The sequence below is a fragment of the Ursus arctos genome, unplaced genomic scaffold, assembly GCF_023065955.2.
Source record: "Ursus arctos isolate Adak ecotype North America unplaced genomic scaffold, UrsArc2.0 scaffold_8, whole genome shotgun sequence".
Classification (NCBI taxonomy): Eukaryota; Metazoa; Chordata; class Mammalia; order Carnivora; family Ursidae; genus Ursus; species Ursus arctos.
Genome location: NW_026623100.1, coordinates 72,601,183 through 72,627,610, shown reverse-complemented (window position 1 = coordinate 72,627,610; position 26,428 = coordinate 72,601,183). Strand labels below are relative to the sequence as shown.

The 26,428-nt window shown below is 41.2% G+C and overlaps 1 protein-coding gene across 1 annotated transcript in view; it reads left to right on the top strand.

Annotated features, from left to right (window-relative positions):
* VSNL1 (visinin like 1) overlaps nucleotides 1–26,428 on the top strand; it is a 97,464-nt gene that overhangs the window by 11,326 nt on the left and 59,710 nt on the right. The gene's annotated exons all lie outside the window — the stretch shown is intronic.

The window sequence follows — 26,428 nt, the reverse complement described above, 5'->3', positions numbered from 1 at the left end:
TACTACTAAGGTGTGTTTATAGTTCCTAGGCCTTGAGAAGGAGATGGCTACTGCATTTCTCTATGAGAACAGGAGAGTGGGCCTTGCTCCGAGGTTTTAGCATCTCCCACTTTATCCTTGACTCACAAGGTCCCCAATAATGAGGACAACAACAGAGCTTTTGATGGCAGTACACCTCCAAGAGAACCGTGCTGTGATGCATGTCCTAGCTCACTAGGACAGTTTCCAGACAGAGAAATCTGTAAGCACCTGTGTGTCAGGTGCTCTTCCCAAACCCTTGGCTGCTTTCATGTGATATACACATGTGGGTCTTTAACCATGCTTAAATGCTTCTACAATCCCGTTAAGTTAAATGTGGTTTTCATTTATTCAACAAGTGTTTATTGAACACTTACTATTTACCTTGAGGATATAAGACATTGTTTGTGCCCTCTCGGTGCTCACGTTTCAGCAGTGGAGACCAATAATTGATAGTCTGGTAAGAACAATCATGAGAGGCACATAGAGAACTGTGGTAGCACTTCTGGGGCACACGGAACCCACACCTCCATATGGTGAGGGTTGGAAGGAGCTAGGCTAATTTCAGGGGTGGCAGGAGTAGGAATCAGCTAGATAACGAGCAAAGGGGAGCAGGGATGCCATTATTGACAGAGAGAGCGGGAAACAAGGTATACGGTACTGGCAGGAAAACTTTCAACTTCATGTATCTGACATAATGTTTTAAAAGGTTATAGAACCTTGATCAAATAAGATTAGCATGATGTTATGAAAAGAAATATGGATTTTGTAATCAGGCTGTGTCACAATTATTCTGGGTTATATGATGAATCATTTTGTCTATGACATTTAGATAATGATACCTATGTGACAGTATTATCCTAGTGATTAAATTATAAATATTGCCACATAGTTATCATTTGATGGATTTTAGAAGTTAGTAGTAACGGTGTTTTTAATCAATAATACTACATATGGTTAAGTTATATTGACTTAATTACATGCATATATTCATCTGATGCTCACAACTCATGCTAAGAATTTTTTTTAAAGATTTTATTTCTTTTTTGAGAGAGAAAACCCAAGCGCAGAATGGAGCAGAGGGAGAGGGAGAAGCAGACTCCCTGCTGAGTGGGGAGCCCGACGTAGGGTTCAATCCCAGGACCCTGAGATCATGATCTGAGCTGAATCAGACACTTAACCAACTGAGCCACCCAGGTACCCCTTTGCTAAGAATTTTTATTATCCCCATTATAGAAGAAATGGAGACTTAGAAACAACAAGTGACAAGCCCACAGTCCCATAACCAACAAGTGGCAACAGCAGAGTCTGACTTTAGAGCGCTTTTCCTAATTATATACTAAGAAAGTTTGGACATGAAAAAGAGCAAATCTGTTTTCAATAGATTTCTGAGTTTGTCTCTTTGGGGCTCAAAAGTTTTTTCTGTAAGAACATGACAGTTAAAATCCAACTCAACAAACATCAACTGATTAATCCAGTTTAATATTAATAGACTTTGAGTGCTTGTTATGTGCCAAGCCCTGTACTGGAAAAATCTAGAAGGAAAAAGATTCTCTCATGGAGCTTATGGTATGGAAAGGCAGGACAAACAGGTGTTAAACACTGATCAGTCTGAAAAAAAAAAAGAAAAAAGGAATTTAACACACATAACAAAGAGACTTAGTCCAAGGAATCCAGGACTGGGTCAAAGTGAGATTTATGCTGGGATCCTAAATTGGGGTGGAAGTTAGCCAGGTGAAGAGTGGTGCACAGAAAGAGTCCTCCACCCACAGGTAATAGCATGTGCAAAGGGCTGGATTTGATAGTGAACCCAGTGAGAACCAGAAGAGTGGCGTTAGATGAGGCTGCAGAATTAGTAGCAAGCAGCCAGGTTCCAGGTTGTCACGAATCTTACAAGGAATGTTAAGGATTTTTTTTTCTGCACCCCAAAAGCAGTGAGAAGCTGTTGAAGATTTTAAAAAGGGAGTGACTTGGATCAGACTTGAATTGTCAGATCATCTTCCTGGAGCTGAATTAGGAAGACCCGCTTGGGAGCAGTTGCAGTATCCCGGTGAGGGGTGACAGGTGATACTGGCTTGGTCTGAAGGGGTGCAGCATGGACTCAGAGACCTGCACAGATTTGGGAGATGTTTGGCAGGTAGTTCATACAGGAGTATGACTATATTTGTGAAGACAGGGAGAGAACTGTGCTCGTGAGCAACTGGGTTGATAACTGTACCATTCTTCAGATAGAAAACCTATGCCAAGTATCTGTTCTTTTTTTGTGACTCTTAAGAATGCAGTCTGGAAGTGAATCAAGAAAATGACACTCCCTTTACATTGTTCTAAATAGGTACACTCATCCGAATAAAACATGTGACTCCCACCAAACACTTTCACCCAGTCAGTGGGGTCTGCACTACTCTCAGCCTGTGGAATTACTGCGTGGAATTGGAATCTGTTGCGTTTCAGTTCAAACCTATTGAGGTTTTCTCCAGTCTACAGTTTGTATTAGGTGTTCTCAATCTTTTCCACCAGTACTTTATACTTCTGAGACTTCTCTGCGATGCCAACAACTTTTTCAAGCTCCCAAGGTTAGTGGTTATAATTTCATTATTAGTTGCTTTGAAAGAACACATTGCAGCAAACAGGTACTATGAACTCAACAATGATTAAAATTCACATTTAAAGTTTACATTATTAATAGCAGTAGCATTGACACACATTTGAAAAATAATGTGATGATATGTGAAAGGTACACTATTCAGTTTCCAAAGCTGGTATTCGCATGTATTCACAGACCTTTTAAATAATTAAATGAATTCTCCCACCTCCAGACTTCACTCTTGCAATCCACAGACCAAATTTTCTCTTTCAGATGACCATAAACGTTTTTTATTTCAAATAAGAAACAAAGCTAATGCTAACATGGTCTCTTTAAGAATTGCACATTCTTTAAAAATCAAAGAATAAATTTTTGCTCCCCAGTAATGGCATTAGGCAGGACATTGGGATTATGTAAACAAGTATTCTGTCTGTTCCTATGCGGCATAAATTGGACCCTAGGTTTAGAACCTGGAGTCTGTCCCCAGTGAGGGCATACATTGCATTAAAGCAGTTTTATCTTCCTCTGAATAATATTATACAAAGAAGTCTTATTTTAAGGATAAACATCAGAATAAGACCTACAGAGCCATCAGGAAGCAACATAACTCTAGGGATTTGCCACTGCTTCCTTGTCTTGATCTGTGGGATCTAAGATGTTCCTCTCTCTATACATAGCATCTCAGCTTCTCTCCCTGCAGTTTAGCTCTGCACTCACTATTGATGAAGGATCTGATACCATCACTCTTCCATTCCAAATCTGTGAAAGAGCAAGTCTGATTTCTTCTATCTCTATTTGCAAGCCTTTCCCACAATTCAGCTTCATCAGCTGGCCTGGGCTGTGCCTCTCTTGGGTCAGAGACCCAGCTTTGATTGGATTTTTAGGCCATTTCTGCCAAAAACAGCTCAACTAGACTTTCCTGAATATGAAGTATGGATAGGGCCACTGCAGCTAAAACACCAGATGGGACATATTAATAACAGATACATCCAGTATGTCAGGCAAGGAATAACTGGGAAGATGAGATGAAGGGAGAAGGGAAGTATTTCATGACAAAAATAATACATACACAATACATTATCTTCAGAGCAAAACTGGAGACTGTTACAGCACAGAGACGTAAAAATCCTCCTCCTAATATTCAGTTAATTATTGTGATTATTTGGCATATTTCTTTCTGGTCTCTTCTTTATATGCCTTTTTTTTACATAGTTGTGATGTTAATATAGATAAAATTTACCGTCTTCTAAGTATTCCTTTTTCAAACCAATTCCTTAATTACATCAGGCATTTTTCCAGAGTCATGCTCTTCTTCATTTTCTTTTATCTAGTCTTCTTCCTTGCTTCAGAAAGGATTTCAGTTAGGTCCAGAAAATGTATTAATACAGTCAAATTTTAAAAAACGAATTGGAAAAGAGAGGTTTCAAAAAAGGAAAATGAGGATTTTCTTCTGATTTGTTCTGTCGCACACTTCTGGTTGTTAAACAGAATTCTTCTTAGGCGGTTTGGCAGCCTCCTCTGTATCTTCTTTGAGTCTCTCTGACCTGAAATACACTTTCAGAGCCTATAAGCTGAAAGAAACTCTGTAGTTGGCCAAAGATGTTGTTCTGTTTTGGCAAAGAAATGCATATTTATCATTAAGTGGACTTTATTACACCATCTCCTGAGGCTGTTCGGTGAGGCCTTTAAGAAATTATTCCAATACTCATGCTTAGGCTTCTGGAGAAACAGCAACAGCAACTACAACTACATTATATCCTCATTTTATGTGTTTTAGTACAATGGCAAGAAACCAGGTGACTCAAAGAGTCGCTCTCATGCCAACTCGGAGTCTCTGCGAACCTCTCAGGATGCCTTGCAAATGTTTTTAAACAACTGTGTCTCAATATGCCTATTCAGGATGAAAATTCAAATTGTATTAGGTCACCTTTAAAAACACTTACTGAATGCCAACGTGTTATAGGCATAGATGAGCAAGACGGTGTCCCCCTCTTCAAAGGGTTCCAAGAGTCTAGCGGAGCCAGGCAAATAAACAAGCAATTGCAATGCACAGAAACGAGCTTGTTGTAGCTAAAGCAGCAGATGCTGCATGGGATATATGCATCCCTGTATTTATTGCAGCATTGATCAGAGAAGTATTTGTTCCTAAACTGAAAATGGGCTGCTTTAAATAAGTAAAATTCTTAGAGGATGGCAAAATTTTCTCGTCGGCGTTCTGCTACATTTCCTTTGAAATGAACGTCACTGCTCTTTATGAGAACTGGAGGAAAATATCATTATCCAAAGTCATAAATGGCACCCGAGCCATTCGATTCACTAATCTTCAGTGATGTAAAGTACTTCAGAAAAAGCCAGAATTAGAGAGAAATATGAATTCCAAATGCTTTAAAAGAAAACATTAATGTTCTATTGTGAAAAATTCAAACATACATTAAAGTTCAGATAATAACATAGTAAGTATGCACTAGCCTACCGTCTAGAATTCACAAATACGAATGTGTTCTCTTATTTTGAAATTCTTTTCATTTCTCTTTTCAGTTCCACTCACCTCTCTTTTTCTCAGAAACATTCTATTGAACTTAGCATGCATTTTCTTCACAAACATGTTTATTCTTTTTACTAAATACATATGTCTCTATAGTATCATTTTGGCTCTTTGATATTTAAGCACATGACATCATACTGTCTCATTCTCTGACTTGTCCTCTCCAAAAAATTTAGATCACAATTTTTATGCATATAATGTCATTTATTCATTTTAACTATTATACAGTATCTCATCACGTGACTCTACCTCCAATTATTTATCGTTCCCTGTTTGATGATCATTTAGGTTGCCGAGATGTTTTTTTTAGTGTTTGGTATTACAGACTTCCAGTGTATATCTTTTTCACATATGCCCTTGGATATTTGTGTGTTTCTCTAGGGTATATGTGTTGAAATAGAATTCCTAGATCATGTTCCATATACACCTTCTGCTGTATTAGATGTTCCCACCAATAATATATTAGAAATAATTCATATTTCTCTACATCTTTGTAAACACTTGTTATAAGCATATTTTAAAAAATATTTTTATCAAATAGATTGGAAAAAATTGTCCCTTGTTATTTTCCATTTCTTTACTCTTTATTGGCCATGTAGGTTTTCTTCTCTGTAAATTATCCATTCTATGCTCTACCTGTTGTTCAATAGGATTGTTCGTATTTTTCTCATATATTATTTGGAATATTTATATATTCTGAATACAGATCCTTTGTTATGTACATTACAGATATCTTCTCCTTGCCTGTTACTTATTCAACTTTATTCATGGTTAATTGTGTCTTAAAAATAGTCGTTAATTTTGAGGTAGTCACGTTTATCAATTTTTTATCATGATTTGTGCATATTGTATTATTTGGGTTTTTTAAAGATTTTATTTATTTATTTGACAGAGATAGAGACAGCCAGCGAGAGAGGGAACACAAGCAGGGGGAGTGGGAGAGGAAGAAGCAGGCTCATAGCGGAGGAGCCTGATGTGGGGCTTGATCCCAGAACGCCGGGATCACGCCCTGAGCCAAAGGCAGACGCTTAACCGCTGTGCCACCCAGGCGCCCCTGTATTATTTGGGTTTTAAACCATCTGAATATATTTTTGTGATCAGTGTGAGGTTGGCATCTAATTTCATTTTTGCCCAAATCTTTGAGCATGTAACTGACAATTTTCCTTAAGTTAAATTCCTGGGATGAAGAGTATTAACAATACAAGGGTCTTGATGCCTGTTACCAAAGATGCTATTTTTTTCTTTGCTAATCATTAACAATGAATACGCTAGAAACTTGAGATATGGAGTATAAAGTTAAACTATCTTTAAACTTTCATTCCTTTTTGCTTCCTTACTCATAGTCAAAGATAAGGTTATATCAATAGGGTGACATTTATTTAGGTGGACCTTTGAGAGAATTCCCGTAAATATTCTTTCTTTTGGGAATGTTTGAGGAAGGGTCTTTTCTGAGTCTTGGTTACCTGGCACTATGAAGGGATACACCTCAAAATCTTGGCAGATCTCTAAAGTGAGTATAATTCTTCCATATAATTTTCCTCACAAAATACAGCAAAGTGATTGCCCTCCTCATTTTCTCTTCACTACTCTCAGCAGCAGAACAGGCATGTTTTTTAAGGAGACACTTTCCACAAAGAAACATAGCTTTTTAGTTTTTGCTTTAAAAAAAAAAAAGATTTTATTTATTTATTTGACAGAGAGAGAGACAGGCAGTGAGAGAGGGAACACAAGCAGGGGGAGTGGGAGAGGAAGAAGCAGGCTCCCAGTGGAGGAGCCTGATGTGGGGCTCGATCCCAGAATGCCGGGACCACGCCCTGAGCCGAAGGCAGACGCTTAACGACTGAGCCACCCAGGTGCCCCTTTGCTTTGTTTTTTAATCATGTAAGAGAGATCCTACATGCATGTGGAAGAATAAATATCAACAAAACTGCAGTGTGATGTAGATACTTGAGAGAATCACAACTGAGCTGAGTGATTTATTCCTACACACCAGCCTTATACCAAGGATGTTTCACATACATGTTCCAGGAAACTTACAAATTGCTTCATTTAATAGGTCCATAATAGAATAGTCAAACTTTGAAATGTTAAATCTATTAGCATCAATGGTTTACTATATTTGGCATCAGGATTTTTTTAATGGGGCAATTTGTGGATTATTATAAAACTTTTTCTGAATGCCAATGGAATGTATGATCAATATCACCTGATAAGGTAAGCCATAAAAGTAGATACTATCTGTTGAGAATCTACTATAACAGGCACTGTGTTAGGTTTTTAACTTATGTTAGCTCTCATTTTACGGAAGACTTTGAGTCATGTGGTATCATCACAATTTTACAGATGAGGAAGCCAAGTCTCAGAACCATCAGTTAATTGCCCAAAATGGTAAGACTAATATACTCTAAAGAACATTGATCTTTCCATTGTTCAATCTTGCTTTCTGAAAACCTCCAAAAGCGCTCTAAAATAGCAGAGAAAAAAAATTATGTATAACTTAAAAATATCCAGAATACCAAGAGCCAACAGTTTAGCTATGATTTGTGTCAGGTAACTTTCCTGGTGTATAACTCACACTTTGCTCTAGTACCTAGGATACTATCTGGGTCAAACTTAACACAATATTTTAAAAAACACTGTAGCCTCTAATCTGACTTAAGGCTGTTTATTTCAGTTTCTCCCTGAAGTTGGCAATAATTAAGAACTCCACGGTGTTGCATACCCCTGTTGAGCTCATGAGTAGGGAGATAGGGGAACTTAGAGGTGATCTTTCCTTCAAATAATTTGGCATACAACCTCTTTGCACTGATACATGAAACGAACACATTCATGTGGTAACTATCAATCACTGTCACTATCAAGAAAGGAAGCTTATGTTTAGACATTATAGCAAGTTAAGATATTCATTTTATGACTATTGGATACCTACTCAGTATCAGGGATGAGTCTAGGGAGAAACAGTGGTACATAAAACAGGCCAGGTTCCTGTCCTCTTGGAGCTGACATTCTATAGTGAAAGATCATCAATAGATAATCATAAATTAATAAGTACATTAACTAAGTTCAGATAATCTTAAGGGCTACAAAGAATATAAAACAAGGTAATGAGATAGTCATTGGAGGAGAGGCTAGTTTTAATAGTCTAAATAGAAAGATCTAAAAAGTGACATTTAACCAGTGACTTGGTGAGAAGTCAGCCATCAAAGATCTTAGAAGAAGAGAATTCTAAGGAAAGAGAAAAACTAATGCAGAGGCCCTTGTATAAGAATAAATCTGGTGTATTAGAGAGAAAGCCACACAGTCTGTAAAGCTGCAGTGTAGGAAAAAAGGGGGAGTGATAGGAGATAAAGTTGGAAAGGCAGGGGGATGATACAACCCAGTTTGCTTAAGATAGTCCTGAATAATACCTGTTGTCCTGGTAGACGTAATAGCACCCTCCTTCACTCTCAGAGTGTGGACAATATATTATAGAATCTCCCTATTGAAATTTAAGTAGGGTCAAAGTATTTGGTTATAGACAGCAAATGAGCAAAAAACTTTAGAGATGAGCTAGTAAATGAATTCCTTCTTGTTCCATTGGCCCTTCCTATTTTAATCTGAGTTGGAGTCAAAATACTTATTCTGTGTTAGTGTGATGTATGCAGTAGGATATGCGAGATACACAGGTAAGAGCTGGTTGCCCACAGAGAAGATCCTGTGGGGAGGTTTTTAGATTTAGATTGGAAAGAGGCCCTTACCTACTGACCAGAGCAGCCCAAGATACTGGTGTCAAACCAAAGAATTAACACTAAAAGGAAGGGGTGGGGGGAAGAGAGGAAGACGGGGGAGAACCCCTATTCTAAGCTATGCAATTTTCAGTATTTTATATTACCTCATCTTTAATCTTCACGGTTCAAGATGAAATGGAAGCTACGAGAGTTTAATAGCTTGGTTGGGGTCATATAAATAGTGAGAATTAACTCTGGGATTTGAATCTAACTCTGTCCAACCCTTTCCATTAGGTTATCCTGCCCACCTCAAGCTTTCCAGCTGTATTCTAGTATTTCTGGATCCCTGAGCATGCCATGTTCTTTTGTACCTCATTGTGTCTATAATTTCTACCTGACAATTTCTATTCATCCATTGCAAAGGTTGTTTCTCATGTGAAACTCTCCTTAGTTCCCATAAATATGGTTGTTCCCTCTGCCCTTTGATAACAGCCATACAAATCTCTGTTACAAAGTTTTATTCCTCCATCCATGTATCTATTCAACTGTGAAATATTGGACACACAGCAGTGAGCAGGAAAAACACAGTACCCAAATTCATTGAGCTTATGGCTAGAGAGTATTAATTAGCCAAGATAGCAATGTCATTAAGAAATGTCTTTATTAGATTTCCTTTATCTCATTTGTTCATTCATTTGTCCATTCAACAAGTGCCTCTTAGGCTAACAGAGACCTGATAAAATATTGGAACGTTTTTGAAAATGCAAATTCAGTGTGAGCATGAGTCTGGAAGTATGAGACAGGAGTAGTAAGAGAGAAAACTGAAGGAAAGGTACTGGCAAGCTAATGGTGGCCCCTATGAGTATTTTGAAGGAACTTAAGACTTGCTTTTTAGGCAATGAGGAACCATTGAAAGCCTGAAGTGGTGAGATATTTATCCTTGTAAAATCAATATGACAGCAGTGTCAAGAATAAATTTGAAGGATAGAGACTAATCAGGTAGTTGTTGAAAAAAAAGGTAGTGTTTGAAGTAAACTAGAGTTAGTCAAGGCAGAATTTCTGACTGATTAGAATTAGAGTACAAGGAACAGAGAAGCATATACAGACTCCTAAGTGTTTGACATGGGCTTATAAACTCATGACTCTTCCCTAAATTGTTGAGACAGAGATGAGGTCCTGCCCACTATATCCTCTGTTGCCCTTGTACTTCTTTAGAAGATAAGTAGCCTGTTTCTTTTGTCACCTTCTGTTTTTGTTGACGCACTCTGGGTGAAAGCCCCATTTGAGGAGAACATTGGATTTGTGATCAGGAAACGTGGCTCTGGAACAAATCTTCCACAGACTGTTCTCTACAGCCTTAGAAAAAGCTTATGTTTTCTCTAGGCCTCAGGTTTCCATCTGGAAAAGGAAAGCATTGATCTAGGATCTATGTATTTACTCTCTCTGCATCTCAGCCTCCTAAGCTTTATAATAAGGAAGATCAATTAGATTTTACAAAGATCTTTTCAAGTTCTCATATTTTAATGTAAGTTAATATGGTAGCCTATAGGAGATCTTCACCACTTAACATATGTTACCGTAAAATCTTGTACATTGTAGGGATGTCCTATGGCTCCTTATTATATATTGTAAGTAAATGTTTGCATGTTACTTGTCTCTCCCATTGGGTTATTGGTTTCTATGGGAAATAAGCAAGCAGCTTCTTATTCATCTCCATACCCTGAGACATAGCATGATTTCTGCACATAGTCTGCACTTTTTATTGATTTATAAGGAGGAAGAGAGGAAAACAGCAGAGTTCATTTTTTTTGCAATAAATAGTTGTAATGATCATGTGTATTCAATATTGTATGTCCGCTTTTTCCACTTGGCATGTCATAAGTAATTTGCCGTGTTTCAAAACTGTACTCACAATTTTATATTCCATTGAGTTAATACACTATAATTTACTATCCATTTCCCTAATGGGGAGTGGTTACAGTTCTAGAGTTTTTACCATTATTAAATAAGGCTGTAACAAATATATGTTTTCGTATAACTTTTTCTCTCGGATTATTTCTTTAAGATGGCTTCTTCTGGAATTAAAAGTGCTGATATTTAATTCTTCATGATTTCTAGTATTTTTTAGTGGGTTGCACGAACATGCGATTTTACCATGTTCAGTTATTTGTAGGATTGAACTTTGCCATTGATATTTTGTCTCTGTTCATACTCTATTCATGTTGGTTGTCCAGCTTTCTATCAGATCCTCTTACCATTGATTTTTAAGTATCTTTAATATTTAAAAGACATTTATATTGCCTATTTTTTCCACTTTGATATTTGCCCTTTTTTTCAGGTGTTTTTAGACTCCCTAAACTTTGAATTTATGTAGTTATATCTATCAATCTTATCTTTTACAGTTTCCACGATTGTTTTTATGTTTAGAAAGTCCAACTTAACCTTAATAAATAGGTTAAACATGTTTCTCTGGGTTTGTTTCCTATTTGTGTTTATGCTGGTATGAGTTTTCTATTTACACTCTGATCATTCATCTCTTCTGATTCTAATGGTTCCCTTAATAATTGGAATTTGCTTTATATATAAAGCTATGGCTAAGTGTGTATATATACACATAGCTATTAACATTTCACCTAGCATACTTTCAGTTTCTATTAGTTTTCTTTGACATATTTTTATATTAAACTGTTTATTCCAAATGTTAATGATTTTTTAAAAGATGGTACATAGTGTGGTTCTGACTTACATTTTTTCCACCAAATTGCTATCAAGTGATGATGGCATCACTTATACAATTATATTTCCTCTTCCTCTTGTTCTGAAAAGCTTCCTTGATCATACATTAAGTAATTATGTATAGCCGAGTCTATTTCTAGACTCTCCATTCTGTTATGCTGATCTATAGGTCTATTTTTGTGCCAGTAAATCCTTTACTTATTCAAGGAGAGCTCAAATTTCCTTTTTGAGTCTTTGCTTCTCCAGGTTAAACATCCTCAAGTCCTTCCATTGCTGCTTTTGTATTTGGCATCTAAGCCCCACCCCAATCCCTTGGATCCCAGAAGCAAGAGTTGGGAGAGAACAACCAAGGCTCTTAGTACCTGAAATTGCCTTACTTGGGTAAAGAATTGCATAGATCAGGGCAACACTCAGGCAAGAAAAGAGAATGACGAACTTCAGATTGAAATAAGAGTTTCTATCCTGAAAAGTACTTTCTTCTTTCTCATTTCCTTTAATAGGGCAGAATAGTGAACAGTGGGTCAGAGCCTTCCAGGGTTCAAGTGCCATCTCCACCATTTTTTTGCTGTGTGACCTTGGGCAAGTTTCTTAAATTCTCTAAGTTTTATTTTCCTTGACTGTAAAATGGAGTCATAGTGGTATCTACTTCATTAAATTATTATAAATAATTTATAATCGTGCATAATCCATGAATGCATAGTAAGTACTTGATAATATAAGCTATGGTAATTACTGCTAAAATATTAGTCATATAGATTTATTGTTTCATTTAAGTTTTTAAAAAATTGTTAATTGAAGTACCGTTGACCTACAAAATTAGCTTCAGGTGTGCAAAATAGTGATTTGACAATTATATACATTGCAAATACTCACCATGTTGAGCGTAGTTACCATCTGTCACCATACAAGGTTACTACAATGGTATTGACTATATTTCCTATGCAGTACTTTTCATCCTGATGACTTATTTATTTTATAATTGGAAGTTTGTACCTCTTAATCCCCTTCACCTATTTTGTCCCCTGCTCCCCCCAGGCAATCATTAGTTGATTCTTTGTATTCATGAGTCTGTTTCTATTTCGTGTGTGTTTGGTTGGTTGTATGTTTCATTTAACATTTTGAGGCAGTTATTAGCATATAGCTTAAAGTTGAATGAGCAGGATGAACTTTCCCAAAAGCACCAGCTAATGGAAGTGTTAGTGTTGGGGATCTCCCTCTTTCTAACCGGTAGGCCTATGCTCTTCCTCGTAGATGGCATCATTACACAGCACTATGTGAGGTACTTGTAACTGGTTCTTTGGGTTCTGCAGTGGTTATGTAGGTGAAGTTGTAAATTCTTAGGTAAAGGTAAATAAAAGGTTCAAATATGCGATACGATATATAGGTCTTGAGATTTCCTTTTGGTTTCAACATAAAAGGGCATTAGATTAATGGGAAGGAGAGATATGGCTTAATCTTAATATGCAAATCGGCTGATGGGGAAGCATATCCCTTCAAAGGATTACTCAACGTACTGCTCCAAGTGGCAGTGACACAGCCCAGAAGCATTTGTCATCCCCACAGGGTACCAGCGGAAGCAGCACTTCCTCTCCCTCAGCACATGTTACCTGTGCTCTCAGAAGGCACAGGGCGGCCGGGAGGGAGGCGGGTGGAGGATGCCACGTTACCAGCCTGTGCACACAACTGCCAAGTCAAACAGCACCGGAAGGTCTAATTTTAGCCCACTCAGCCTTGGCATTGTCCCTTTTAGCCAAGATATTTTTCAAGCCCACAATAAAGTGCTTTGTTCCAGCCTTGCTGGATACTTCACAAAGGCCCAGCAAGGACAGGGCAAGCATAATTCAGAACTGGAAACATATCAAAGACAAGGAACCTCACTGGAGAGGGTCAGCACTCCTCAGCAACCTTTGGTAAATATGCCCTTTCCATCCACCTCCCAAAGCTCCAAGAAGGGGCCCATGGTTGCGTCCTCTTCCTTTAGCTTCTTTGTCAGTCTTCTGTCGGCTGCTTATCAACAGGTGTCTTTACTCTTTCATGCTGAGATTTGCAATTTACTCCCTCTCTTTTTCCCTGCCTAACAAACTCACTTCTTTCCGTATATCTGGGTCTTGCTTCCTTTCCTGATGTGTCCAGAAAGTGCCCTAGATTAAGAGCTAGAAACAGTTTTACAACTTACAAACTGCCTCTGTGATTTGTCCCTTACAATGACCTGGTGAATTAGCTGAGGTGGAAACTTCCATAGAACTTTTGAAGAAAACTGAAGCTAAAAATGGAAGCTGACCGTGGCTAAGGTCACACGGGAAAACACTGGTAGAGTTGAGACTGGAACCCAGAGCTGGTGCTTTAGGGAAAGGCGTGGTCCACGAACCTGTCAAAGCACAGACAATACGTATACACAGGTCATTTGGGAGGGCCCTGGAAAACTTTTCTTGAGAATGGCAGTCGGCATCACAGCCAACAGTTCCAGGTTGAGGACTGAGAATGGTGGCTTCAGGAAAATCACCATTTCCTTAGTTCCTGGAAAGAAGAGAGGGAAGGTTGATCCACAGACACATCTGGCGATGCTACTGTTTCCAAATCTTTGTAGGGGAGGAAAAATAATGTCCCCTCCACCATTCTAGGTTCTTGGCAAAGATTCCTGCCCCTGGCCTCCATAATAAAAGGTAGCATAACAGGAGAAAAACAAACATAAACTTAATAACATGTATACCTCCTATATATAAGGGAGATACCCAGGAAAACTGAAGTACTCACTGAAATGGCCCAAGCCATCACCTTAAATACTATGTCCAGCTAAACACAAAAGAGGATGTTGAGGAGGGGAGACAGGCTGGAGGTGTTGTCAGGCAAAGCACAGTAAACAAGAGTGTGGCTGTTATGCACTTTTAACTCAGTTGCCTTCCCCACGGATGAGAGTTTCTAGAGATTTAGTCCTCTGCCCCTTCATGCTGCAGAGGCAGACACCCTTACAAATGGAGATTTCCCTTATAAATGTAAATGTCTATTTCAGAAGGGTAACTTCTACTTACATTTTAGAGATTCTCCTGTGTCTGCTGTTTCTTAAAAATAATGAGCCTAAAATGATCCTATGCCGGAGAAACATATATTGGGGTAGCAAATTCTGCTCCCTTTCACCTTCTTGGATCTTTCCTTTGACCTTGGAGTAGATCTCTCTAGACCTCATTAGACAATCCTAATCTGGCCTTAGGCAGTCAGAAGTGATGGTTTAAGGGATCGTCATCTTTTCTATCTTTGAATGTTCTATCTTTTGAATTTGAGTTTCAGTCATTATAATGAAACTGGATAGTGCTTTAGCACTTACAGAACTCTTTCCTGTCTCATTTAAACCATGTGAGAAAACACACCAAGATGGATATTATTATCATCAGTCTCACATGTGGTTGAGCTGAGCCTCAGAGTGGTTTCCTGACATGGCAGATCGTGACTCTGATCTGGACATCCCCACAATACTGGGTCTCCCCATCTCCACAGGTGAGACAGGTGAGACAGGTGACAGATTCAGGGTTCTTACGAGCTTCTCTTCCATATTCATCTCTTCACCCAGAGCTACCCAGGATGGGCCTCAGAACTAACAGTCTTTGGCCTGCAAGAGAACCCTGACATATTGCTGTGAATAAATTGTTGGAAAAGGAAGTGACTTTAATTGAAAGCACCATGAGAGTACTTTCCAGGACTCCCACGACTAATCGGTTTATGAACAAAAGACATTTTGTTTATTTGTTTGTTGGAATTACTTATGTATATTTTTTCTGATTATAAATGTTCTATGTTGTAAAAAGTTCAGAAAGATATTGAAAAGTGAAATATTACCATCTACCGGCAGTTAAAACCACTGTTAAGATTTTGATGTAAATTGTGTCCTGCCCAAATGTTCTGTGCACACAAGCTAGAGCGTGTGTATGTGTAAGGCAAAGGCAAGGCAATACTACACATACTGTTTTGTGATTTGTTTTTTTAACTTAATAGTCTGTTGCAATATCTTCTCTCCTTGTTTCATTCTTTTTTTGGACCTCAGGTGCACATTTATGTTCATCATACTCCTCCGTTCATGGCACACTACCCTCGTTGTCTCTATAAAGCCCCTCCTGGGTTTTATTATGTGTTTTTTCATCTTCTGTACTCACTGGCATTTCCCCCTTCCATTCTATTGTGTTTAATACATGTCCTTGGCTAAGTGTTTATCCTGCAAAGACATAGCTGTTTTGTATACTTACTTGGTTTAATTTAAATAAATGACATTGAATCAATACCGATCTAAGTCATTAAGTGTAGATCTGTATTACCACTTTTAATGGCTTCATACTTCCCATTGTGTAATTCTAACAAAATCTATTTAACTAGATTTCTATGATGGACATTTAAGTTGTTTTTTGAAAAGGTGGGGTGTTTTAAAAATTGTTTTTAAAAATGCTGAAGGAAACATCCTGGTATATACATCTCTGTGGATTTGTGTAATTGCTCCTTTGAGATAATTTTGAAGGACCACTTTGCAAATAATTCTTCACCCAATTTTTCAGCTCCTAAAGTAGTTTTGTTACAGATTCCCTGGGGTTCCTTCCCAAGCCCTCCTCTTTCTCTGTTCCTCCCTCTCCGTCTCTCTCTACTTTGAGCGTGTCTCCCTAATGGCACTTAGCACATTCATCTTTGATCTCTGTTTCATATGTTCTCTCTTATCGCTCAGCTGATAAGCTCCAGCTAGTTGTTGACAGAGATCACATCGTAATTAATTGATTCAACAACATTTCCTGGGCACCTGTTCAGCGTAGTCTGAGATGAACCTGACAATCACTCTGCCCTTGGGGAAGCCCGGGTCTAGTGAGGTGGCAGACATGCCTAAGGCGACCAGACGTGCTGTATGGTGACCACACTCTGGCAGGTGGTGACGACAGCAGCATGTACAAGAGTCAGGGTGTGAAAGAGGAAGCCAGTCAGCAAAGTCACCCAGACAAGGTGCCTCATCTATGTCTGGAACATGGTTTGGAATTTACTAGAAGGCTAAAGAGGAGCAAATGGCAACTGTCCTCAAAACAAAAGGAACAACTAGTACACACCAGAGGTTTGAGATGAATTAGCAAGTTGGAGCTTTGGTGGGTAGGATCATGAACAGGGGTGAGACCAAAGAGTTCATGGGTGTGGGGCAATGGAGGCTTAGGTGAGCAGGCCTGGAAAGCCTCACTGAGGACTGGATTCAGAGTGAGGCTAATGGGAGGCCACTGAAGGGGTTATGCAGGACAATGGCATGATGGATTTGGTGTTTTAGAAAGGTCATTTGGCTATAGTGTGGAAGATGGATTTTAGGAGGGCTGACTGTCAATGCGGAAGCAAGTTTGGATAATGATAAAAGTGAGAGATGATGGCAGCCTCAACTAAGGTAGTGGTGAGAGAGAAGTCAATAGATTTAGAGAGTCAGGAAGTAGGATCTACAACTACTTCACTTGACGATTGGTTGGATACAGGGTTGTGAGGAGAGACAGAATCTTGGATAACCCCCAGGCTCTGAATGGGACCCTGGCAGATGACAGGGCCATTTACCCAGAAAGGAGCACAGGAAGAGATATTGAGTTTGGTATGGTTGTAGGATACCAAGGTGGAAATGTCTAGCAGGCAGAGGGAGATATTGTCTAGCATCCAGGAAAGACTTACTCTGGAGATAGACTGGGGAACCATATTTATCTTTGTAATATAGGGTAGTATTGAGTAAAAGATTGTTGAATGAGTAACTGAATTATTGAATTAGTTTCTCATGTCATACTTCCTTCAAATAGAACATTTTACTTTTATCAAGCCACCTCTATACGAGAATTTCAAAGCTCTCTGTATTTAAGACCCACCCACATGAGTTAACCTATTTTTTGGAATTTCCATAGAGATAACAATTTAGGAACAGGATAAATGCAAACAGTTTTTAGAAAGGAAAGAGTCTTTTTTTTTTTTTAAAGATTTTATTTATTTATTTGACAGAGATAGAGACAGCCAGCTAGAGAGGGAACACAAGCAGGGGGAGTGGGAGAGGAAGAAGCAGGCTCATAGTGGAAGAGCCTGATGTGGGGCTCGATCCCAGAACGCTGGGATCACGCCCTGAGCCGAAGGCAGACGCTTAACCGCTGTGCCACCCAGGCGCCCCAGAAAGGAAAGAGTCTTAACCAACCTAAGAGTCAAGAGACTTTAGTGACTCTGCTATTACCGATAGACACTTGGACATGTCACTGGCCCCTCGGGATAGCCAAGTCCTTAACTCTGAAAGCAAGGAGAGGGCTGGCACCGCTGATGCTCAAGGCTGCTCCTAGCCCCAGGACTGGGGATGTGCGGGTGACGTGGGCGCCCCTGCTCTGTACTTCTCTCCCACAGCTCCCTGCTGATCAGAGCTAAGGACCACGGTCCTTCCCCACTGGGACTTGGCAGCACAACCTAGAACACAATCTGTTGGACAGAAGGCTGTGATTATTAATGAAAGCATTTCCTCTGTTACCTCACAGAACTCAGTGAGGTTCTGACACTGCCAGAGACGGCCCGTTTCCTTTCATAGAAATCGATGCTCAGACACACATAGAAGAGTTGGAGAAAGATGCACAGGGAAGTAAAAATAAGATGTGGAAAAGTGGGTGCTGCTTGAAACGCTCCCAGATGAAAGGTTACCAGCTATTAATCAGCTTACACTTCTGTTCAGTGGGTGAGCAGGGAATTAGATGGAAACTTCACTCAACAGTTGATGCTTAGTCAGGACCTTGGGGTCCTCAGATGACTTTCCTCTCTCAGGTTGGATATGAAACACTTTTACTTGAAGGAGAAGAAGCAGGACCACAGTAAAATCCCCCAGGTGTCACAATTTGAGTATTTCTGTTTATACATGCCAGGTCTGGTACGGGGTGTCAAGGTTAAGGCAACGCCTGGATATCTGAGCCTGGATCTTGAAATGTCTGCCTCCCCATCTTCTGGAGCAGCCCAGTTTGCTGGGTCCCATGATGAGGCTAATAATAGCTAGTGTTTGTTGAACACCTGCTATGTGGAAGGCACTGTGGGAAGGAATTCAGTGTGTTATCTCATTAATTCTCATAACAGCCCTGTGAGCAAATTTCATCATTTCCATTTGACAAATGAGGAAGCTGAGCCTCCAACGGGCTGAGTAGCTGCTCAAAGTTCATACACCCTGTATGCAGCACGAACATCATTTGACCCCAGGTCTGCCTCCAGCACACTTTTTTTCCCCACTAAACTAAATCCAGTGAAAAATAAAAGAGACATTGTAACCAAACAGAAAAGGGAAGGGAACCCGCCAGATGGGGTAAAAGGGAAACTGAGTCTGAGTAGAAACTTTCCCAACGCCGTAGCCTAGCACCCGGTCACCAAGGTGGCTTCGGGCTTAGCCGTGCTTCCCAGGTGCTTGAGAGATGTTCTTTGTGCCTGGGAAAGGAGGAAAAAAATAGTGGAGTCTGACCCCCAAGGCCAGTCAGGCCACTTGACCCCCTTGTAGATCAGAGTTGTGAGTACCTGGCCACCTGGCTACCAGGTGGGTTTTAGTTTGGAACCCCTTAGTCAGCTCTAAGAGCTAACATCCAGCAGCAGCTCCCATCTTGGGTCAAGGTTGTCCCCAGGCAATGCCTTCAGACTCCACCCCTGAGCTGTAGAGGAACCTCTCAGGTGGGACCTTGACTGGAAGAAGCTGGGGCAGGCCTAAGGAGGGAGGCCACTCTTCACAGCCTGGTCATAGGGACCTGGAGTGGCTCTTCCCAATCCTGCAGGACCAAGGACCCTCAGCCCATGTCAGTGCCCGAGGCTTACAGGGCTGGGCATTATAGCAGCCCCCGAGTCTTCTTGCCGACGCTCAGCAACCAGGGCACTGCTAGCTAGGCCCTGTTACAGACTTGCTCTATTCCCTAACACAAGTCCCCTAACCTTCCTGGGACTCTTCTAGAAAACGAAGGATTTAGATCAGATGATTGATCCCTGGGGCCCACTTCTGCTTTCACCTTCATGTCTTTATTATTCTTTCTAGGTTGGAACTCTTGTCACTTGCCCTGACAGTGCCATTGCCACTGCCATCAAAATGTTTTCCCTCATTTATTGCAGATCAAATAAATACTCTTGCCTTATCTTGAGTCCCCAGGGATGCAGTCTGCGCCCTCCTAACCTCCCGCCTGTTTTATGCTTGTGGGCCAGACCTCTGCTGTAATCCCGTGAGGTTCAGGAGTTGAGGTAAAGTCATCAGAGAATGCCATAAGAAAGGATTTCTCACCTTTTCTGAAGCTTCTGTGGTCCCCAGAGACAGAAAGAAAAGCCGGCCTGGGATCCACACTCTGCCCTTGGCAGATGTCGCTGGGGGCTTGGGAGTATTCTGCTTAGGAGGAGACAAACTAGAGGGGCAGAAAGAGCCATTGTGTCAGATCATTGTCCTTATTAGAAAAGAAACCCCCACACAATGTGCTGGGCAACTTTGCGGGGTGGTTTTCAGGGTTGTTTTAACAGTCTCTGGAAACTAGCAACCTAGTCGTTTGTTTACAGGATCCAAGGGAGGTGGTGATGGATATTGTTTCAACATCCCCGCTCAGAGATGAAAATGTGTCCTGGCTTGCAGGCTTTGGGTGTTTGGCATGAAGACAATGTGCTGCTGGGGTAGGAGGGTGGGATCACCCAGCCGGGTCAGGAGACTAGGGTTCTCATCCCCACTCTACCGTTGGGTGCCCACGTGATCTTGGAAAGTCTCAAACTCTCTAAGCTAAAATCAAGGGGATTAAAGCAGAAGAGTCTAGAGGCAAATCTTTTCAAGCTTTGGTCTTCCCTAGTTGTGTGATTTTTAATTTTTTTTTTAAGGGTGGGGAGGGTAGGGGGAGGTAGAATCTTAAGCAGGCTCCATGCCCAGTGTGGAGCCCAACACGGGGCTCAATCTCACGACCCTGAGGTCATGACCTGAACCAAAATCAAGAGTCGGATGCTTAACTGACTGAGCCACCCAAGCACCCCTTAAATTCTTAATGTTAGTCTCCAATACAGGATCTTGAAACAACATCAGGGATGTCAGACAGACGGACCGAGGCATCATTGAGAACTTGGGTTATGTCTGTGCTGCTTTGGATGCTTTCTCCTCAGACTACCTACTTTGATTTTTGTTCATGGTTTTCATCAGTGCTCCCCAAATTGACCTGAGTTGCTTGCTAAAAGTACAATTTCCTTCTAAGGGGGGATCTTATGAAATTGCATTTTTAACTAGAGTAGCAAGGATGATTTTTGTACTCAGGCAAGTTTGGGGGACACCAATTTAGAGCTTTTACCTGGGGACCACTGACAGGTGAAGTTGCCTGATCTGGTGGGCAGTTGTCTCTCTGTCCCCTGGGCTCTGCAGCTCTCTGCTCTGGACATTCATCTCATCATATCCCATATTCCAATGAGCATGAATGTCTCCTGCATCCAGGTCTGAGCTTTTCAAGATTGGAATCATGTGGAATCATGTCTTCTCTGTATATCCCACTGTGCCTAGCCCAGAACCTTTCTCATAGACAACACCTATAAATGTCTGCCAAGCTGAGTTGCCCAGAGCTAACCAGGCCATGGGTCATTACTGATGCAAACCATGGTATCAAGAAGAAGAAGAAGGGAAGATAGTAAGAGCTTATGGAGAAGTGTCACAAAGAAGACAGCGTAGGAACCTAGCTTTGCGGGAGGAGTATTGTTTAGACAGGTGGTAAGAAAAAGAGAGTCATCTAGGCAGAAGTCTAAGCATGAGAAGTCCTGTCTCTTCCAGTTATTTCGGTGTACAAGTGAGGACCCCAGGGCTGAGAGAGCACCTGCTGTATTCTAGGCTGGGCCAGGTAATCTGACACTACAGCCAGCTCTGCTTCCATTTGACTCCTTCCAAACTTGGCACTGTACTCCATCAGCCTCCAGCTGAGCGCCGAAAGTCCTTCCTTCTTCTGCTCTGAGCTGTACTTCCAGGGCTCTTTCCCCGTTGGTGTGCTTATCCTGTTGTGTGCCTGGGCCACTCCATCTCAGCCCCTAGTCTTTGCATGAATCTCGTCAAGGTTCAGCCAGGTTGATGACCAGATTACCTGTGAGAAGCCAGGCCTGCTGTTCTGTGCACCTCATCGTACACCATGGGTCCTGATGTGTTCTAGGAAGCTGGACTTAGATATCAGAGTGGGTAAAGGATAAGCTCAGGGTAACACACACACACACACTACTTGAATTCCCTCTAACACCCCAAAGGATTGTGGTGGAAAGGTGCTCATGGGCCCTTCTGGCCTCCCCTGTGGGCCTTTTCCTCCTACAGGAAGTCTCCCAGATCTGTCCTAAGAGTACTCGTACATACTCTGCCTCCTCTGCTCTGAGTCCTGCTATCTAGACCAGGGGAGAAGTGGAAGAGAGGTGGGCAAAACTCAAGACAGGCAGGCCAGTGAGGAAGTAGTTGCAGAGTCCAGGCAAGAGAAGATGGCGGCCTGTATTGGGAAACCAGTGGGGTTCTGGAGAATGACTTTCATTCTGTACTAAGCTTTCTTACCTGGTGGAGCTAAGGCAGAGTACTCATTCTCTCTGAGCTTCAAAGCCTCATCAGTAAAAGGGGGATGATAATAATCTCTTTCTTATTGGTTTTTTACATGGGTAAATGTTGTCACATGGAGCCTTTTGTAAACTGGAGAGTATAAAAACGTGGTCTTTTCTGGGTATCCCTTGCAAGTTGGTGCTGGGCTTTCCTTATCCATGGGCGCATTCCTGGTGGTGGTCTTTTGCCCTCCAGAACTCTCCCCCCGGTCCTGTTCTGTGCCTAGCACTGAGTCTCTCTCTAGTGCAACTCAAACCATGAGAAAGTATTTGGTTTGGGGCTTGGCTGGTTTTTATCTTATAACCTGGAATGCTAGCTTTATAATAATACACGCCGGTGTGGGTCCCCTCCCTTCTTAGGCAGCAAATGTTCAAGTACCGACGGGTGCCCAGATAAAGAATCCACAGAGCCAACATGTGTGGACTCTTTCAAGACAAGCCAGTTTGAAGTCTGTGACTCATCTTTTCATATTTGCAGAATTTGTTCTGCTGATCAGTGAGCGGTGGGGTTGGAAGGGCCTTAAAGCTCATTGGTCCAATTGACTTGTTTTTCAAATGGGGAAACTGAGCAACAGAGGAGGAAAGGATCTGGCCCAAGATCATGGAATGAACTAGAAACAGAACTGGAATAACCTGCCCCCCTCCACACACACACACACACACACACACACACACACACACACACGGACTCTTTTATTTTATGTGTGTCATGCAATCTTTTTATTGGGAATGTGATAAGCTTTATGGTCATTTTTACCCTTTCTGTCGTCCTGGTCCCATAATGACACTATGGGCCTGTATCACTGCAGCTCCAGGACAAAGAGGGCACAGGTGGGAGTGTTAACCTGTCAGTGCTTTCCTTCATGCATCAGACATCACTAAGCACCGCCTTTATGCCAAGTCCTGAGGATATTGAGACAAAAGATGTGAGCCCTGGCTTCAAGGTGCTCAAAATTTAGTGATGAAGACAACAACAAAAAAACAGTCTCTGGGTGGGCAGGCGATTTTCCATACAGCTAAATGAAACATTTCTCCCATCTGTTGCCAGCACATTATATTTATACGTGTGATGGCATTGACTCTTTTCATATATAGATTACTATGAGACTGATTCTCCGAGAAAGAAACCTACCAAATATCACAATTTGATGAAGCCCAGTGCCGAGGTCCTTGAGTACCTGCTTCACCGGGGTTCAGTGACCCTCATTCATTCGTTCCCTCAAAAAATATTTGTCAGGCGCCTAGTATGAGGTAGCAGAGATGCAAAGATAAATAGAAGACTGTCCTCTCCTCCAAGAAACTAACAATCCAGTAGAGAAATAAATAATGACCAGGAAAGCTTTTACCAGGGAACAGAGATGCTAGGAGGAAGAATGCCTAAGTCAGCCTTAGAAAGTCCGCAGAGGTTTCACAGAGGGGGTGGCATGTGAGCTGAGGCTACTTAAAGAAAGCAAAGAAGCCTGCTGAACAAGTGAAAAGACAGATGGGCAGAAGCTGAGGATATGAGTAGGCAGGACAGGTGCCAGGCTAGGGAGAAGGGGCTACATCCTGTAGACAATGAGAAGTGCTGACAGTTTTAGGGAGAGGCTCAGATGGCAAGGTTTGTATTTTAAAAATTCATTCAAGCAGCCTTGCAGAAGGTGGGCTGGAGTCAGGGAGCCCAAGGAGGATCATTAATCCAAACAGGGTTTGACGAAAGCAGTGGCAGGACAGCGTTGAGCCAGGCCAGAACTTGATTTTCCTCGTGATTCATCTACCGCCAGGCACACCTGACTGATAGCTGCTGGCCATGACCCGTAACCAAGAAGCAGGAAGTTAGGCATGTGAGTCCCCAACACTGTGATTTATGGTCCTGACAGTGTTCCCTGTGTGAGACCACCCTCTCCCCGGTCAGCAGGGACAGGTACCATAAGTGATCCCTGGAGAATCCAAGCTTCCTCGCTTAAGAGAGAAGCTGACATGCTCTTGATCTTCTTTTCTTTTCTTTTTTTAAGATTTATTTATTTTAGAGAGAGAGCGTGCAGGAGAGGGTCAGAGGGAGAAGCAGAGAGAGAATCTCTAAGCAGACTCCGCACTGAGCACAGAGCCTGTCGCGGGGCTTGATCTCGCAACCCTGAGATCAGGACCTGAGCCAAAACCAAGGGTTGGAGACTCAGCTGACTGTGCCAGCCAGGTGCCCCCATGCTGTTGACCTTCTAAAGGCATTTGGGAGAGGCAGGTTTTAATAACACATAATCCACTTTCCCATCATTAATGCAAACTCACTCTGGCTTGTGGTTTTGGTAAACTCCAACAGTTTCTTCCAAAATAGGGCCTGGCAAAGTGACTGATCTTTCTCTCGAATCTCTTCTTTCAGTGCCAAGAGGCACTGATTCAGCCTCACAAACCTTCCTGCTTTTGCTCCTCCTGCTCCTTCCGAGATGCCTTTCGTCCACCTGTCTGTCTGTGATTGTGCATTGGAGTCTTGCTAATCCAGGTTCAAATTCTGGCTCTGCCACATAGTACTTGTATGATCTTGTACAAGAGAGCTGTCCTAATGCTACTGCTGAGCTGTCATAGGGTTAAAGATCGAGCGTGTAAAGTTCTCAACACAGTGCCTATCCACAGCCAGCACTCAGCGCTCAGCAGCTGTTATCGTTAGGTGAGATTCGGGTTTAATAATGAAAATTTGTAATTCTCTACTGTAAACAACAAAGTGAAGTCCTGAAAGTTTGGCACTACATCTTTTGATTAGGAGGATAACCATGGATTACAGTTTTCTCACCCAGATTAATTAAACTTGACACCTGAGTACCCAACTTGATTTCCATATCCAGCTGTGGGATCCCGCAGTAACCTATAATTAAGAGACAGTTGCTAATGAGAGATGTGAAACTTGAAAGTAAGAGCAAAAATAAGTAGGGATGCTCCATGATAAAGGGCATAGTTGCTGATCCTCGGGTCCTTTGCTCAAAGAAAAGAGCTTGGAAGACAAATGGCCATTTTAATGATATCCTCTCATTGTGTTAGGTTGGGATGATGCTTAGGAGAAAGCTTTCCTTGGAAGTAGCAAGAGTGGTTTGGTTTCATCACAGCGAAAGAATTGTTCAGTGTTAGGACATGTCACTGACAATGGGTGTGGAATCTATTGTAGAAGAAGGGAAATAAATTAAAAACAATAAAGTATGTGATAAGATTACCCCTTCTGGATGATTGCAAGTGTAGACCTGCCTAGAGCTGAGGAGAAAATTTGTCTCCAGCATGTTGAAGGCCTAGGTCTACTTGGGTAAATTTTTCAAAGCCTGATTCAGTTCCTGGATCAGGATTTTGAAGATCTTGTGACACTTTCCTTATTCTGGTGATCCTTCAGATTTTCACTTTTAATTTGACTTTTTTTTTTTTTAAGATTTATTTATTTTTTAGAGAGGGAGAGAGAAAGAGGGTGGGAAGGAGGGGCAGAGAAAGAGAATCTCAAGCAGACTCTGTGCCTAGATGCAGAGCCCGATGGGGGCTCAATCTCATGACCCTGAGATCAGGACCTGAGCCAAAACCAAGAGTCAGACAACTGACTGCGCCACCCCGGTGCCCCTTGATATGACTTCTTAAATCAATCTGTGGTTAATTTGTTTAGTTTTCACTCTTTTTTTTTTTTTTTTATTGTAACACAACAACATTAAAGGAAAACTTTAAAAAATCATCCTTAATTTTTCTGCACTAATACAAAACTATTTTAATTTTGGAGTATTATCTTTGTTTACCTATGTATTTCTTAATTAGCCCTCATGATAATTCTGGGAAGAGTTTTGTTATTATATACATTTTATTAAGGAAGAAATTTAAGGAGTGCCTGGGTGGCTCAGTCAGTTAAGCATCTGCCTTAGCTCAGGTCATGATCCCCAAGGTCCTGGGATCAAGCCCACGTCGGGCTCCCTGCTCAGTGGGGGAATGTGCTTCTGCCTCTTCCTCTACCCCTCCCTCTGCTCGTGCTCTCTCTTGCTCACTCACTCTCTCTCTCTCTCAAATAAATAAATAAAATATTTTTTTTTTAAAAAGGGAAAAATTTAAGATAAAGCAGTTAATTAATACTGTCCTAAGTAACACACACGGTAAATAGTCAATAACCGGGCACATAATGGATATAGGTAACATTATTTTATGTATTGTTATTTTTACCTACTAGCCATAATATTATCAGAATGGAATTAAGCCAACTGAAATTCACCATTCAGGGGCGCCTGGGTGGCTCAGTTGTTAAGCATCTGCCTTCGGCCCAGGGCGTGATCCCAGGGTCCTGGGATGGAGCCCCAC